The sequence below is a fragment of the Lemur catta genome, chromosome 12 (genome assembly GCF_020740605.2).
Source record: "Lemur catta isolate mLemCat1 chromosome 12, mLemCat1.pri, whole genome shotgun sequence".
Taxonomy (NCBI): domain Eukaryota; kingdom Metazoa; phylum Chordata; class Mammalia; order Primates; family Lemuridae; genus Lemur; species Lemur catta.
In genome coordinates, this window is record NC_059139.1 from 53652059 (window position 1) to 53668624 (window position 16566).

Genomic DNA, 16566 nt, shown 5'->3' on the forward strand with positions numbered 1-16566 from the left:
GCTGTTTTCCAGTGGCACTTATTTGATATAGAAAAGATATACACCTCTGTTTTTCTAGAATTTCTCATTATTCTAAACCTATTTGAATGGATGTAAAGTAGATACTATGAGGGAGTAGATATAGGAAGGGGGGACATTCAGACCTCAAATAAATTATTAACATTTATTCAATACTCTCAATGATATATGTTAATTAAATTAGATTTATAATCATAGGATAAAATAGATACATTCTTAGAAGCTAACTTTTAATGGGCTTTTGAAATATTTTATTGAATTGCTATGACTGTAAAACTGATACATATTTAATTTTTAAATGTCCACAGTATAGTATTGGATGAAATAAAGGTTCTCCATCATTGGTGTAAGGGTTATTATAGACAGAATAAGGATGAAGGATGTTTATGATACATATTTACTAGCAATAAAAATGCATTTTATATTTTTACAGAGTCCTTTGGTATAATTATGTCAAAAAAATCTCAGACTAGAGGTCTACACAAAACCACTGAGTTTTAATTGCTGCAGCTTTATAATACAACTCAATATCTAGCAGGACAAAGCCCCACTAATTACTTTTATTTTTTCCTGAGGATTTTATTGGTGAATCTTACTTGCTTATTCTTCCAGTTACACTTTAGAATCATTCGGTCAAGAACCAAATTCAACTTTGACTTTACAGAAATTGTATTTTGGGTAGCTAAGAGCAATGACAATATCTAAAGGCATGATCTTTAAATGCAACTCTATTAAATGCTAGAAGCTTTGGTGAGGATCACCAGAAGCTATATTGTTGACCTTTAATGCCTAACATTTGTCCTCATGGTAAATTAGAATTGGTGAACACAGTTGGTGGTTCGTTCTATTTTTACACTCTGGTTTTCACCCAGAGAATGTCTGAGAGGTGTGAGCATGTCATCCTGATCCATCAGCACCTCATGAAGGTGAGGTGTTATTAGATCCTAAGTTGACGGCTGTTCTCTTAATAGGGATCATATGGTATAAACTGTTGTTAGGGAAAAGAATAACTGAGTAGATGTGGGAAAGAGAAAGAAACTTTAAATTACAAAGTGGAAGGTGGGCTATGAAAGAGTAATTTTGGTCTTCCTGTGGGTTAATCTTTATTATTTCAGAAAACGTATTCAAACATGTCTACGCACAAATGGCAACACAAATTTCCCACCTGTTCCCCTGTTGCCTCTCCTTTACATTATGTTATTTTATGATGTCATGAACACAGACACACTCAAGTTACCTCAGGTTATGGGATTTTATTTTAAAGACACTTGGTGAAATGAGGAATCATTAAACTCTTTTGGGTTTCAAGGAACAGAGAAATATAAAGTTTAATATAAGGTTAAATATAAGGATGTCCATTGAAATAGGAATGATGGAAAATAACAAAAGAGTATATGTTGGTATATATTACATATTTTGAAGTATGGGTTATCTATATTAACTATGAATACTTTGTCACCTAAGCAAAGCAAGCAAAAACAACAAACCAAAAAGCCTATGCATTTTCTGATAATTCATTTGTATATTAAATGATCGATCTCATAAATACTATGGTTTTTCTCTTCACTTTACCATGATCTTATTCATTTACATTCAACTAATAAATTATTTGACTTTTTAATAGAGCTGCCCACTTAGGTTTCAAGGGATGAAACCATTTAAAGTGGCATTCAGAATACCATGCTTCCTACTCCAGTATGCCATCCTAGTGGAGACTCAAGTTACCTTCATCTCTGTTTTCACTTCTGAGACTACTCACCCTTTCTGACTAGCTCCCTCAACCCCTATCTGCTTTGCTTCTTACAGGGCACACACCTCCTCCCTAAGGCCTTCTTTCTGTCTCCCTCATCCCGTGCCACTTCACTCTGCCAAATTTGCTGGATGCCAGGCCTTCAAACACACCCAGAGAGAGAATCTGATTAGTGCATCCCATCATCATCCTTACTGAAAAGCTTTTGTAGTGGCTTCAGTGGGCTACCTTTGTATCTGGCGTCTCTGGTCCAACTAACTGCAGTGAGGGCAGGTCACATGGCAGAATGCATGGATATCTGTGCCCAGGGAATCCCCCCTGCAGCTGCTTTTCTCAGAGAGACGCCAAATGTGTGTTAGGCCATGAGAATGGAACGGCCTGTTTGGTGTGGGAAAATATTAAATTTTTATTCCTCATTATAGACATCAACTCTTGTTCTGCCACAAACACTGGTCTGGGCATTGATCATTAAAATGACAGAGCACCACAGAATGCAGCTCAAAGCAGCATGTGTTGGCAGCAGAGATTTTTTAGCCTTCATTCTTCAAAGAGCATCAGTAAGTGACTTCGGCCAGAAAGGTATAGCTGCTGGCATGGTAAGCATGAGACCTGTGTTTCCTCAGTCATACCAGCCTGGGGATGGTATGGGAAAATCAACAGCCAATTGGTATTTGTTAAGGTCCACCCTCTCATGTGCTGAAAGAACTGCTCCCTCTCTTAAAATTCTTGCCAATAGAGTTTGTAGTTCCCAGAGGGTTTCTTGCATGTGTGCTAAAAACTAAGCCTCTTGACTGCCATGGCGTTCCTGCATTCTGTACCTCCTTTGTCGTGAGTCCTTGTGATGAACACTCTGGCTGCAGCTGATGCCGACAGTAGCATCTGTGCTTCCTGCCAAAAACACCACTGTAGTTGCTTCTGTTGCTGCCACTGCCTTCCAGACTGAGACGACTACTGGCTGCAGAAAAAGAAATCATTAGATCTACATCAAGAGTAACTACACTCAATGACAAGGATACTGACATCCATCTACAGCTGCAGCAAACTCTGCTTCCACTAGTGTTACTGCTTTCATTGCTAGTACTGCTGTCACCACTAGCAGTGCTACTCCTGGTGCTTATGACCCTGACATCCCAGAGAGATCCAAGGAGAAACAGCTTTTTTACTTTTACTTGTTCTTTCATTAAAATTTTATCTTCCACAGGCTCAGTTGTGAGTGCACAGGAGCTGAGCTGGGGCATACTCTGGATCAGTGGTCCCCAACCTTTTCGGCACCAGAGACCAGTTTCATGGAAGACAATATTTCCACGGACCACGGCAGGGGTGTGAGGATGGAGCGAGCTCAGGCAGTGATGCAAGTGATGGGGAGTGGCTGTAAATACAGATGAAGCTTCACTTGCTTACTGACCACTTACCTCCTGCTGTACCACCCCCCAGTTGCTAAGTTTCATGGAAGACAATTTTTCCACGGACAGAGGTGGAGGTGGGGTCGGGGGAGCTCTGCAGCCAGGTCCCTAACAGCCCACAGACTGGAGGTTGGGGGTTGGGGACCGCAGCTCTAGATGACAATTGTGTTCAGAATCGTCCTTCACTTTTAATTATCAGCGCACTGGCTTCTTTATGTATCTTCATTTCTTTGGGATAAGCTCTTTCCCACAAACTTCTTGGTCCCTCATGAGTATAGAAACAGGCCTCAGCAGCCCTAAGAATAGCAAAGTAATTAGCCATTTCAGGGTAATTAACTATATCTTATTATATGATTAATTTATAGTCACTCAAGTTGAAAACAATAATCTGGAAGTATGTGCTTGAGGAGATTTAGGAATATCCTAATATGTATGATTGATTTGAAGGAATTCAAAATTTATCAGCTGTACTCTTCCCAGTCTAAAGAAAGAATACAGAAGGTGGGTGGCCTTCCTCAATTACAAAAATGGGAAAACCAAGATGCAGAAATTTTACATTTATTCAACATCACCCAGAGGAAGAAGACACAGAATCTAGTAGACAAAAATATTCCAATCTCTATGACTGTGTAGTCTGTTTTAGCACAAATACCTCACTATACTTTAAGATCATTCAAGTATTTTTGTGGTATTTCTATGTTTATAAAGACAGTATTATAGACTATTAAATAAGTTCAGTTTGAGCATTAACAGCTTTGGGGTGGTGTGAATCACCCAGATGGACATGTTGTGTAGATGCCTGGATATACAGAAAGAGAGGACTGACCTGGACATATGAATTGGTGTGTCTCAGCATATAGAAGAAAGCAGGAGAGTGAATGAATCACCTAGAGAAATTATGTGAAAAAGAGAATAAGTCTGGTAACCATCACCAAGGAACTCCAATATCTAAATAATGAATAGAAGGAAAGGATCTGCAGACAAAATCAAGGAAGAATGGCCCAGAGAAGTAAGGGAAAGACTAGAAGAATGGGAAGTAATTTAAGAGACTGCTTCAAGCTAGAGCGAGTTCTGTCTGATGCTCCTGATGATCCAAAATCATAATTATAAGGTGGTGGGTGGGTCAGGCCTGTCCTCAGCTATTTGAATAATCATTTCTGCCTTCAGATCCTCTGAAAAGTTTTTCATGTGTGTGTTTTTTTGTAACTCCCATTGCAGCTGTGGCAAAGGAATTGACAAAGGAGCATGAGTTTATATTGCTCCAAGTTACCCCCAAGCCACAAATCCCTTAAAGAAAATGACTACATGACCCTTCCCCCCAGGTACTGTTAGTTAGATCAAGAGTGAGTTAGGAAGAGGCAAAGTACAGGTTGGCCAGTAACCAGTGAGGTAGCCTGGCATAAGAGCCCTCTGCATCAAGGTTAATACCAATGACCAGAACCAAAAGGTCTCTCTTGGAAAGATTGAAAATTAGATAGATACACAGAAGGAATGAGCAATTGGAAATGGGAGAGAAACTGGAAGACAAAGAAAGGAGCAGAGAAGCAGCTGTGAGGAAGTGGAAGACTAAAGGAAGAAAGAAGAGTTTGGGGAGTGAGAAAAGAAGTGGGAGAGAGGTAGTAGTGGCAAAGAAAGAGATAAACTGCATTACAAGTATGGTAAAGTCGCTACATGGAGAAACAATAGTCAAGAGCTTCTGAGTGGAGCAGAGTAGCTAGAATTTCTCGTCCGAGTCTCCAGAGTAGCTGCTACAAGTACTGGTGTGAGAGGTGCTGGAATACAGTATTATTAACAGCAATATGTCTTAAACCACTTTTGACTGATTATTTTAACAGCAATATGTCTTAAACCACTTTTGACTGATTATTTTTTCCCACCAAGAATTGCAACTATATGGTCTGACAATGAAAATCTGCTTATAGGCCAGAATATATGAAGAGAGAACATTCAGAAAAATCCATCATCATGATTAGTGTTGGACACTGAGTTAGCTTTCTGTATGATATTGAGTAAGTACACACTGTACCGATTATTTTCTATTTAAAGTTTTGGAAAGTTACTCAAACTAAACTCTTAACTGGTAATTATGGACACTCTTGATTCATAAACATCTTTATCTTCCTCAATTCTTGTCCTTATTTAAAATACTTACTTTACATGGGAAATTAGGAGACATTGCTTAGTTTCTTTAAAAATAATTTTTCAGAAACTATGGAGAATGTTTAGTTTGCGATAAAAAAAATATTTACTCTATCTTTATTCCCCCTCTAGGGCTATTAAACACTATGTGGTAGTCCTTTATCAGCAGTGTTTATACTGCATGATTTTGTTTATTTAGATGCTTGTAGAGTGTAAAATTATGGGTTTGGTCATTTGTAACTGGAATTTGCTTCTCCACTTCCATTCTCCTTTTATTTGAATGTTAAAGGTTTACTTAATTTTGGAGGGGAGTATGTTTTTGTTTCCCTTTATAAAGTAGATAAAAATTACATAAACTCCTCAAGGAATGCTCCATGGATTGATAATTAGAGAGAATTCCTCTTCATCTTGGACCTGCATGATTTTCAAGTCAAGTCATATGATAGGAGTCAGGTTGGATCAGGCTACAGGTAGGTTTTGTAATGTCTACAGCTTTTCCACACCAGAGTAGTTCATCTGCTTTCCCTTCATCCCTCCCAGAAAGGATCCTGTACTCTTTTTTTAACTAAGGACGCAACTAGGAAGACTGATGGGCTCAAAGCTACGAAGACTATCAGCTTTAGTTTATTTCTTCTCTGTGTAAGCTAAATACAACCTACATTAAAAGAAGAATATAGAACAGAGTTGTTCACCTCTATATCTCTAAGTAGGTGTGTTGCTATATACTCTTGAACAGGAGAACACTGACCTTTGTCAATCTCTTAGTTTGCTCTCAGCTCATCCTAATTTTGTGACTCCTATGCTCTTAAACCTCGTGGACTCTTGGGAGCTAAAGCCAATCTGCCTTTCATAAGTCTGCATGAAGTTACAATTGTTGAATCTACCCAGCCATGTGCAGCCATACAGCACCAATTACATTTGTTTTTATTGTTACCTTTATTTTGTTTGGGAGGGCTGAGAAATTATTTTGTGTTTTGTGTTGTAAGTAACAGAAAATCAACTTCAACTAATTCAGACAACTAAAGCAGGCAAAGGGATTTATTGGTTCATGAAAACTAAGGATTGAAGAAACAAGAAGGATACAAATGCATCTGGGCCTTAGGACAACAGGAAATCTTGTCCTGAATTTTGTAAGATCTTTCTCTCTCTCTCTTCCCCCTTACCCCTCTCCCTTGCCTCAACTCACTTTTGCTTTGCTCTGGGGGTTGGCCTCATTCTCTTTCACTGAAGACTCGCCTTCTCTATGAGGTAAGCTGGGGATGGAGGGAAGGTCGGATCTGACAGCTAATTTCCCATTTTGTAGTTTCTATGTACCAGAGAGGTACTGCATTTCTTCTTTACCTGGGGGTTAAAATTGCTCAGGAAAGAGTTTTGAATGGTGCAGTGTGGGAAAGGTGCCCGTCCCAGGACTAACCAAAGGATGAATGCACAGTGCTGTCTTATAAGAACATGGTGGCTTCTACAGGAACTACAGGTTGGAGTGGGGAGGAGGTGAGAAGAGGAAGGGTATTTGATACACACAGGAAGAAGAAACAATACATTCCAAGTAGAGAAATGTAGTATAGCTATATGACTACAAGAATATTCTGTATTTGAATGAGTGAACTAACACATCCACTCCCAATATTGGTTTTTCCTCCTTTTAAATTTGTGGAAAAAATAGGCTTATTTGTATGTACTTGTTAATAATTTCATTTTTTATTATAAACTCTTATCTCATAAAATTCAACTTTTTTCTTAGTTTATTTGTTTGTTAATTGGTTGATCCTGGCTCCACAAGGAAGTTTGAACTGATTTAAAGAAAACACATCCAGACTCCTTCCATTATGTGTGATGTGCTAAAAGTAAAATAAATCCCTCACATAGCCAGTGCTGAAAATAAACTATGATCTCAATCACAGATTCAAAGCATCATCCTGAAACCCACCCTGCAGAAGTCTCATAAAACTGCCATTTGAGTCACTTTTTATTTTTTCAGACTTTACTCTAAAGGTTATGTAAGCATTGTGCAGCCCATGGCTCATCTCAATAATGGATAAAGGAAAACTTCAAAAATCTCCCAGGAATTTCCTCTGGTTATAAATTAATAGAAAGGGTGGAAGGATGGAATTTTTGACAGTCAATGGGTAAATTTGACAAATGATCACTCATTAAAAACTGAAACAAAGAGAAACTAAAGCCACCCTGGCTTGGGGAATTGACCTCACTGGGCAAGATTATTTTTCTCCTTTTCCTCCCCTTTTGCCCTTCTTTGGATGGCTCTAAAGCAAAATACACCATTGAAAAATTGAGCAAACCTGTAATCTCAGCATACTTTTCTTGCTTTCCTTTCTCCAGCATCCATCTTTTCATGAATGTTGCAGACAGAGTCTGTCTTGATAGGCAGAGAACATCGCCCACCGGAGGGCACTTTGGCAATACTTCATCTGTGACATTCATGAGAGCCTACTAGGTGCCAGGTGCAGTACTAGATGATGAGGTTACAGTATTGAGCGATTAGAGCAAGTACCAATCCTCATAAAGTTTATAAAATTCTCTGGTTTCTCTTCTCCCTTCTCCTAACCCAGTCCTATTCTTGGACTTTTTGTATGACCGCATTTGGTCATCACACACAAATTTCCAGACGTGTAACCTCCCATTCTATAGCTTCAATTGTCAAATGGAGCCTTGTAGATCTGATGGCATGTAAAACATGCCTGCAAACCTGGTTACCACTTAGAATCCAGTATGTCCTGAAAAGGAATCACCACCACCTGCCTTCAGTGTCCTCCTCCCCTCGTGTTCCCTACACTTAATAATTATGGTCCCATTATCCCCATCCCATCACTCAGACTTAAAATCCCAGACACCATTCCAAAAACTGCAAACAGGTCTTTTTACCTCCAGCATTTCCTCTCTCTGATCCAAATTAAATATTTGTGCCAGAGGAAAATTCATGACAAAAACCCAATAGCTAAATAAGAGCATGTATGTGAAAGAACTTTGTAAACTATGAAAGAGTGTCCCATGTTGGCTCTTTTTTTTTATTATGTCACTACTCAGCTGAGCCATTTTCAATGACTACCTACACTTCCCAAATAAATCCCAAACTCTTGAACTTCTCGTTTGAGGGCCTATTGGATCTATTCCTTGTCTACATTTCACATTTATTTGCTTTCCACTTTTCTAGGCATTGGACAGCTTGAATTGTTCACTGTTTCCTTTACAGCCACAGCGAAGAGACTCCTTGCTTAGATCATACTTTTCCTTTGTCCGGGAATGCACACCTCCCAATCCATTTCTTCCCGTCTCTCCTCTTGCCAGCAACCATTTAATTCTGCCAGGAGGAGAGGCCATGCAGTGGGAGTAGTGGGATTCCACAAGGCACAGGATAAGTGTGGCTTCATTGGCCAGTTAACATAAACTTTTATTTGAAAATGTCAGAAGGCTAGAAAAGAGTGTTCTAATTTGAAGAAGGAGGGCAGAAGGTTTTATGAGACTTTAGCAGTAGGGGGCCAGCCAACGAGTGCTAGTTTCAGAAATGGGAACAGAGGGATTGTTCCTGCAGTCTGGGTATTTGGACAGTCTGGAGTTTATTAAGACTGGTGGGGAGAATGAGTTAGAGGCTAAAGTCATTTGCAAGAAGGGGTGGGGAGAAGCAGTTCAGGGAGTGGGACATGTGAGAACTGCAGTGGAAAATTCTCAGGCCGCAGGTCCTTCAGGGTCTCTCACTGTTGACTCCGATCTCCACTGTGGATATGCCCTTGAGCAGAACGCTAGTAAGACCTCTTCTGCATCAGAGAAACTGGCTACAAAATTTTCAGCAAAGAGAAAAATGAATAAATTAAAGTCTGCCTCTTTAAATTTTTTTCATGCAACTTGCACAGACAAAGAACAACTGAAATCTGGAAATTTCCCAAGGATTTATCATTTGTGCTTGTCAGCACACCTGAGTAAAATCAAACCCTTAAGAATTATCTAATCTAACTTTACAGGTGGCTTCAGGGAGAAATAAATATCTAAATGCTTAGGGGCAAGCCAAGTGTAAAATATGCTTTGTGAAAATGCCTGATGAATTCTGACATGACATGCTTTATTATAACAATGGATGATCTGATAGTAAGGGCCCTGGGGCTTCTGAAGCTCATTGGTGTCAGTTTTGGGAACAAGGGTAAACGATTTTATCTTTAAGCTTCACTATTATGCTTTATTTTGAGTATCTTTTTAGAAATGTTTTTAGTTGTTATTCATCAAAAACAACAAAGCACAGAAGATCTGTCATAGCAGTTTTTATAGGTAAGATCCAAGATTATCATCAAGCTATAAATTTATCTTGTCATATTTAGTCTGTGTGTGCTCAGTTTTTGGAATGGATATGTAAAGTTAGAAGTTCATTTCTTGGTTACTCAAATCAACTTTCCATTTGCATGTAGAATAGATTTCTTAAATTTTGTATATATTATACCAAACTCCTGCTGTCTCTCCTGAGAACATTCCCATCTCAGTAAATGAATGGCACCTATATTCTTCCAGTTACTCAGGCCGTGAGCTTTTTTTTTTTTTTGAGACAGAGTCTCGCTCTGTTGTCCAGGCTAGAGTGAGTGCCGTGGCATCAGCCTAGCTCACAGCAACCTCAAACTCCTGGGTTTAAGCGATCCTACTGCCTCAGCCTCCTCAGTAGCTGGGACTACAGGCATGTGCCACCATGCCCGGCTAATTTTTTCTATATATATATTTTAGTTGGCCAGATAATTTCTTTCTATTTTTTTTTTTAGTAGAGACGGGGGTCTCGCTCTTGCTGAGGCTGGTCTCGAACTCCTGACCTCGAGCGATCCACCCCCCTTGGCCTCCCAGAGTGTTAGGATTACAGGCGTGAGCCACCGTCCCCGGCCAGGCTGTGACCTTGGAGTCACCCCTCACTCCTCTCTTTCTCATCTAACCCAACTAATATCCTATTAGTTCTATCTTCAAAATAGATCCAGAGTCCACACACTTCTCATTCCTTTCACCACCACCTTCCTGGCCTGAGCAACCATCACCTGTGGCCTGGTTATTGTAAGGAACTTATTTTGGCCTCCCTGCTTCACTCTTAACACCACATGGACTACTCTCAATTGAGCAGAGAGAGCCTTTAAAAACCTCATTTCTTCTGCTAAAACTTTCCAGTAACGTCCATTTCTCCCAGAGTAAAAGTCCTTCAAAGTCCTTCAAGTTCCTAGAAAATCTATCTGCTTCCTGCAACATCCCATTCACCTCCCCATCCTCACCTCCTGGTATTCCCTCCTTGCCAGCCTTCAGCGGCATTGCCTTTCTTCCTCTTCTTCCAATTCTGGAGGTGTTGGTGGCAGGCTCTGTGGCTCCTTCCTCCAACCTGGGTTTTCCGCTCCTGCCCACGTAGGACCCAGCATAAGAACTACCAGCCCTGAATCTAGCAGTGAACAGTCACCAAGGGAGAACAGCTCCTACCAATCTCCTTTGAAGTTTCCTGTTAAAGTCACATGTTTTCTCTAAGCATGAAGATCAGTTAAATAGCGTGTAACGGTGAGAAAAGAAAGGGAAGATGGGGATTCCCAGTGTAGCTGCGGAGCAATGAGAATGGAGCCAGAGCCACAGATAACATTACTTCCAAAAGTACCTCATAGTTATATTTTATAGTCTCACCTTTCATTACAGCTAGCAATGTCATGTGAGTCTTCTTGTACCATTTAGAAGAGAGGCAAGAATTGGAAATTTTCAGCAGGCAGCACTCCTTAGCCAGCCTCTTGAAACACATACATATGAAGAATAGGGTTCCTGGGAATCCAACCAAAGCTGCCGGGGCAGAGTTTCCTTCCAGTTTCTGAGAAATTCTGGTTAGTTTTGGCAGATACAAGTATTTTCATCATTGACACCTCTAGCCTATGCAAACAACGAAATAGGATTACAAGTTTAAGGTCTGAGAATCTGACCAAAGAATAAAAGGAATCAAACAGCCAAAAAAAATTCATGTTCTATGAGGCCCACATTAAGCAGCATTGATGAAATTCACCAAAACAAGCATTGCTATTTTAAGTATGTTTTCCACATTTTCTTAATTAAAGAAAAAGAGTGTCCACATGATCCATCTCTAGTGGCTTTTCAGCAGAGATTCAGGATAAAGATCAAGTTTCCAGGACTAACTACATATGTGCTCATCCTTTGGGAATGCAGGAGAAGAAATCTAATGATGCAGAAATATTCATAGAGAACAGCCAGGAAAGAAAGAGACCAGACAGGACAGCAGAGAACAAACTGGACAGCAAAAGCTACACAAAGAGCTTGAAGTCAGTAGTTGAACATCTCCCCAAAATAGGCTTGTTGATTTCAAGAGGGAGCACAAGTAAACAACCGACTGGCATTAAGCCTCACTTGTTTTTCAGATGCACTGTTGTTTTTGCTTGGCTTCGTCAATAAAAGTAAGCATTATCTCTGTCTCTTCTGATCAATTACTAGACTATTTTTAAATGGTCAAATTTTCTCCAGAAATTGGCATTCCTTTTCTATATTTTTCATATAACTCTCTGAGTTTCTTGGAATTCATAGCAAGGATTCCAGATATCTTAGAGTTAGTTTGATTACTTGTTAAAAATACTTATTTTTTAAATAAAAGTAATGCATGTACATGGTTAAAATATAAAACACTACAAAAGGGTTTAAATGCAAGGCAACAGTCTCCATCCCTACCTCCCACTCTGAACCCGCCTTTATTTTCCTTGACCCTCAGAGAGAACCACTTTTATTTCTTCTGGTTTCCTTCTATATCCCTATATTATAAGCTTACATGATAGCTGTTGATTTATTAATTATAGTCATAGTCTAGTATTAGCTTCCTGCCATGATGGATTTTGATTTAACTCAATTGTACATTATATTGCTAAGTTTTGTTTCTCTCTCAGTTGCCTTGTTATTGTTGTTTCTATCAACTATAAATGGTATCCCACTATTCTTCCCCACTTTCAGTCATTTTTTTCTTGTACATTTATGTTGTCAAATTTGACATTTCATTTTTGTTCTGTGTCAATAAGTACTTGTATTTTTATATGTAGTTTGTTCTTGTTTTAGCAGATACTTATTGAAAAGTTACTATGTGTCAAGCACTGTTCTAAGTACTTCGTGTAAAGGAATTCATTTAAGTCTCACGATAAGACTACAAAAGATAGGTATAATTATTCTTATTAAAGGAAATTAAAATATTTTACCCCAAAATATATTTTTGACTTATTATGAGATGGCTGTCAGAGGGCCAACAAAGAGAAGTGGCCTTGCAAGTCTCTTTTGGGGAGGAAGTTTGCATCTATAGAGAATATGCATTGATGCAGCCAGGCCTTCCCTTGCCCAGATCTAGGAGAGATTACCTGAGTCTGACACTTTAAAGATCTGAAAGAAACATTTACCATCTATTCTCTCGGAGGGCCACTACCTATGAGGTTTCATCTACACATCAAGACGACCTTTTCCTCTTTTCCCCCTCCTATAACCTTACTTGCCACTAAAACCTGATTTATCACCATAACCTATTTGGGGGCCATCCTCTGAGCTCACATTCTTTCTATAAACTCAAGATGGTATAGAAGCTTCTGGAACTCACTGGGAGGTTGGGTCTTCATTCTGAAGGCTCACGTTAAATAAATTTTTATGCCTTTTCTATTAATCAATCTGTCTTGTGTGAGTGATTTTTAGTGAAATTTCAGAGGGCCAAGGGCCTTGGACCCCACATTATGTTACAGAAAGGAAATTGAGTAATTTCTGGATAGACATAGAACTTGAGATATAGAAATTAAATAAATTTCTGGATTTGTACAGCAAGTATGACATTTAGAGCCCGTGCTCATAACAATTGTACAATACTGTCTCTTTAGATTATCAATGGTTAAATTAAGTTTATCCTAAAGCTGCCTCCTTACATATTTTAAGTTCGGCCCAAAGGTTTCTCTGTACATAGTGAACTGTAACTTAACTGGATGTGTAAACAGTCTATAATCTACTCTTGTGCCAATCACTGAGCTTTGAACAATGACAGGCAGCCAATTGTTCACACCATATTTGAATAAGGCAAACACCAAGCTGTAACCAATCCAGCTATTCCTGTCCCTCACTTTTATTTTCCACAGGTCACTTTTCTTTTTCTGTCCATACTTCTTCAACCATGTGACAGCATTGGTGTCTTTCTGAACTGATTCTGGTTTGGGGGCTGCCCAACTGGGGACGCATTCTTTGCTCAATTAAACTCTAATAAATTTAATTTGTCTAAGGTTTTTCTTTTAACACTGCTAAAGTTGAAAGTCATTAACCACTATTTACATTCTAATGACAATATAAACAATGTTCACTGCAGTGCCAAGTAGTATATTACCATTACACTTAGTTTTTTCTTTGGCTTATTTGTTTTGTTAAGAATTCCTAAATGCTTTTCTTTCTTTCTTATATTGACTGCCTTTTCTCTCTCCTAACTTCTTTTAATACCCAAGAATAATATTAAATCTCTCTTTTTTCTTTGATATCTTTTTCCAAAGCCTTCCATTATCCTCTTCCAAGTTGGTCTGATTTCTCTTTGCTATGCTAGCTGCCTGGTCCTCTCCTGGATTGGATAATCTGTTTTCTAGATCTCATGTATTCCTCTTTCTTGGTTTACTGACTCAAATCATATTCTAAGGAATGATAGCAGAAAGTATCTTTGAGGGGCCTTACGTTTCTGAAGGTTTTAAAAATGTGTGTCCTTTGAACAGATAGTTTGACTATTTATAAGATTCTAAATTAGAAATAATTTCAACTCAGAGCTTTAAAGGCGTTGCTTCATTACCTTTTGGCATTCAAAATTGTTGAATGGATGACAGATGCCAAACATACTTGTTATTTTGTTGATGTCCTATTTCTTCTCCTCAGAAACTACTGGGATAACTTTCTCCTTGGGATTCTGGAATTTTTTTGCACTATGACACTGACAATAAGAATGGGGCTCTAATATTTGATGGACTGGGGACTCATTAGTCCTTTTTAGCCTAAAGACTTTGATCTTACACTCTGGTAAATCTCTTTTCTTATTTCCTCCTCTATGTTTTCTCTGTTCTCTTTCCATAATTTCTACAAATAGGATATCGACCTTTTGAATAAATATATATGTTAGTATTTCTTAACTGTTCTCTCATATTTTCTATTTTTTTGACTTTTTGATCTTTATTCTAGGTTTACTCAACAATTTCTTCCAACCATTCTATTTTTTTTCAGTTTCAGAAAACATTTTTTTTTAAGTATCTAGAGGTCTTTTTGTTTGCTAATTGTTCTTTTTTGGTAGTATTCTGGTTTTGTTTTATGGATACAGAATCTTCTGTGTTCTCTAATATTAGTTAGAAGGATTTTTTCCCCTAATGTCTGAATTTACTGTTTCTTCTAGAATCACTTTGTTCTGGTTATTAATTTTGATCTTTCTCTTTGTTTGTTGCGGGATTTTTTCATGTCTGGTGACGATTGTTTTTTTATTTATATTGAACCCAGACACCATAGAAGAGTCCCTTTATGAGCTCTAGAAGGGTAGGTGGGGCTTATCAGTTGACAAGCTGCACCCCAGGGTGAGTAGTCAGGGAGCCAGCTCTCACACTAGGGGACTCCAATACGATAGTACACAGAGGGCATTTACTCCAGCGCCCTTCCTGGTCATCTTGGTTCTCCTTAGATTGTTCATTTAATACCATGAGTAAAGATCCTTCTTCCTTTTTCTTTGTTTTTTTGTTTTTTGAAGCGGTATATGCCTGGCTCCCAGGAGTGCTGTGTGTGGGGAAGGGAGGGCCATGGCAGGGTAGCCTGTTCTGCATTTGGAACTTCAATCAACCCCCTCTTTTACTGCTACTCTCTGTCGTCCCTGTGATTCTAAGAGCCACACCACCTCTTTAGCACTGTTCAGGGCTGATGGGTTTCTTTCATGTCTACAGCCCTCTCCCCTCATGTTTCAGGCTTCAGGTTCTTCTCTTCCACATCAACAAACACCAATCATACTTGCACTTCTAGAAAAGTGTTGAAATCTCTGTTCTTATGATGGTCCCCTTATTGCTCTCTCCACTGTCATGACCTTATACCTTTACTATTGATGTTCATTCACTACAATCTTCACTAACAGAATGTGCTGGACATTGTGGTTTAGCTATTAGATATTTTATGTCAATTCTTTTTTTTTTCATCAAAATGTACATCTCTTCAGTCTACTGGGACTGAAGATATTCCTTTGCAGTTCTTATCATTGTTCTTCCACCTCAGTTTAATTAAATCAGAATTTCTGGGGTAAGTCTTAGGTATGAGTTGTTTTTCTTTAATTATGTGGGTGATTATAATGTGCAAGTGGGGCTGAGGACTACTAGCCTTGCAGTAAGTACAGAGGAGGCAAGTTGAAGTCTATCTCGGGGCTGATGTTTGTCTCTTTGTATGACCTAGATCAAATTTCCTGACTTTTGAAAGATTTGCTTGATTATATATTAATAGTCATTAACCAAAGTTTACCCAGTGTCCTATCAAGATACTGATGTGCTATTATCAAGTTCTGTTAGTTGTCAGATACAAGTAACCGTGTGTTTAACCAACGGTCATAGGATCAAGATGTTGCTGGGTTCTCCGTTTCCATGGTGCAATGGGACAGAAAAATCTCCTGCGATGCATATTCACAGTGATGCAGTTCTCTGTGGACACTCATGCAACGAAATAGTGTTATGTTACTTTTAAACTTTACATAAGGAAAAGTATATACTTACCTAAAGAGAAGCATATATCTGACAAAGCCCAGTCAATTCTGTTGATAAATTACCAATATGATAAGTTCCCCTAAGACAATATTGGAAACATGTAGTTTTAAGTGTGTAAGTTTACAGAGCTTCTACCTGAAACACGATTGGGTTCCCTTGGCTAGAAAGCTCTGAGTTCTATGTTCATGCCTCACTTTAAGTCAAAGTTGCTACTCCCTGGAAGATAAATTTACTCACTATGAAAGAATCCTAGAATTCTAGTGTGTATCGCCTAGTGAGTTTATTGGGAATGAAAAATCCTGGGCCTCAACCCCAGAAAGTCTGATTCAGAAGATCTGAGCTGGGGCCCAGAAATCTGCATTGCAATAAATTGTTCAAATTATGCAGATGCGGAGAGTACCCGGCCCTTCCTTTGAGAATCTCACTCTAATCATCAAGGAGAAAGAGGCAGATTAATTAATAAGCTTGTGCCTCTGATAAATGTTTTAAGAGGAAATAGAACAGAGAAAACCAGTATGTAAAGGTCTCTAAA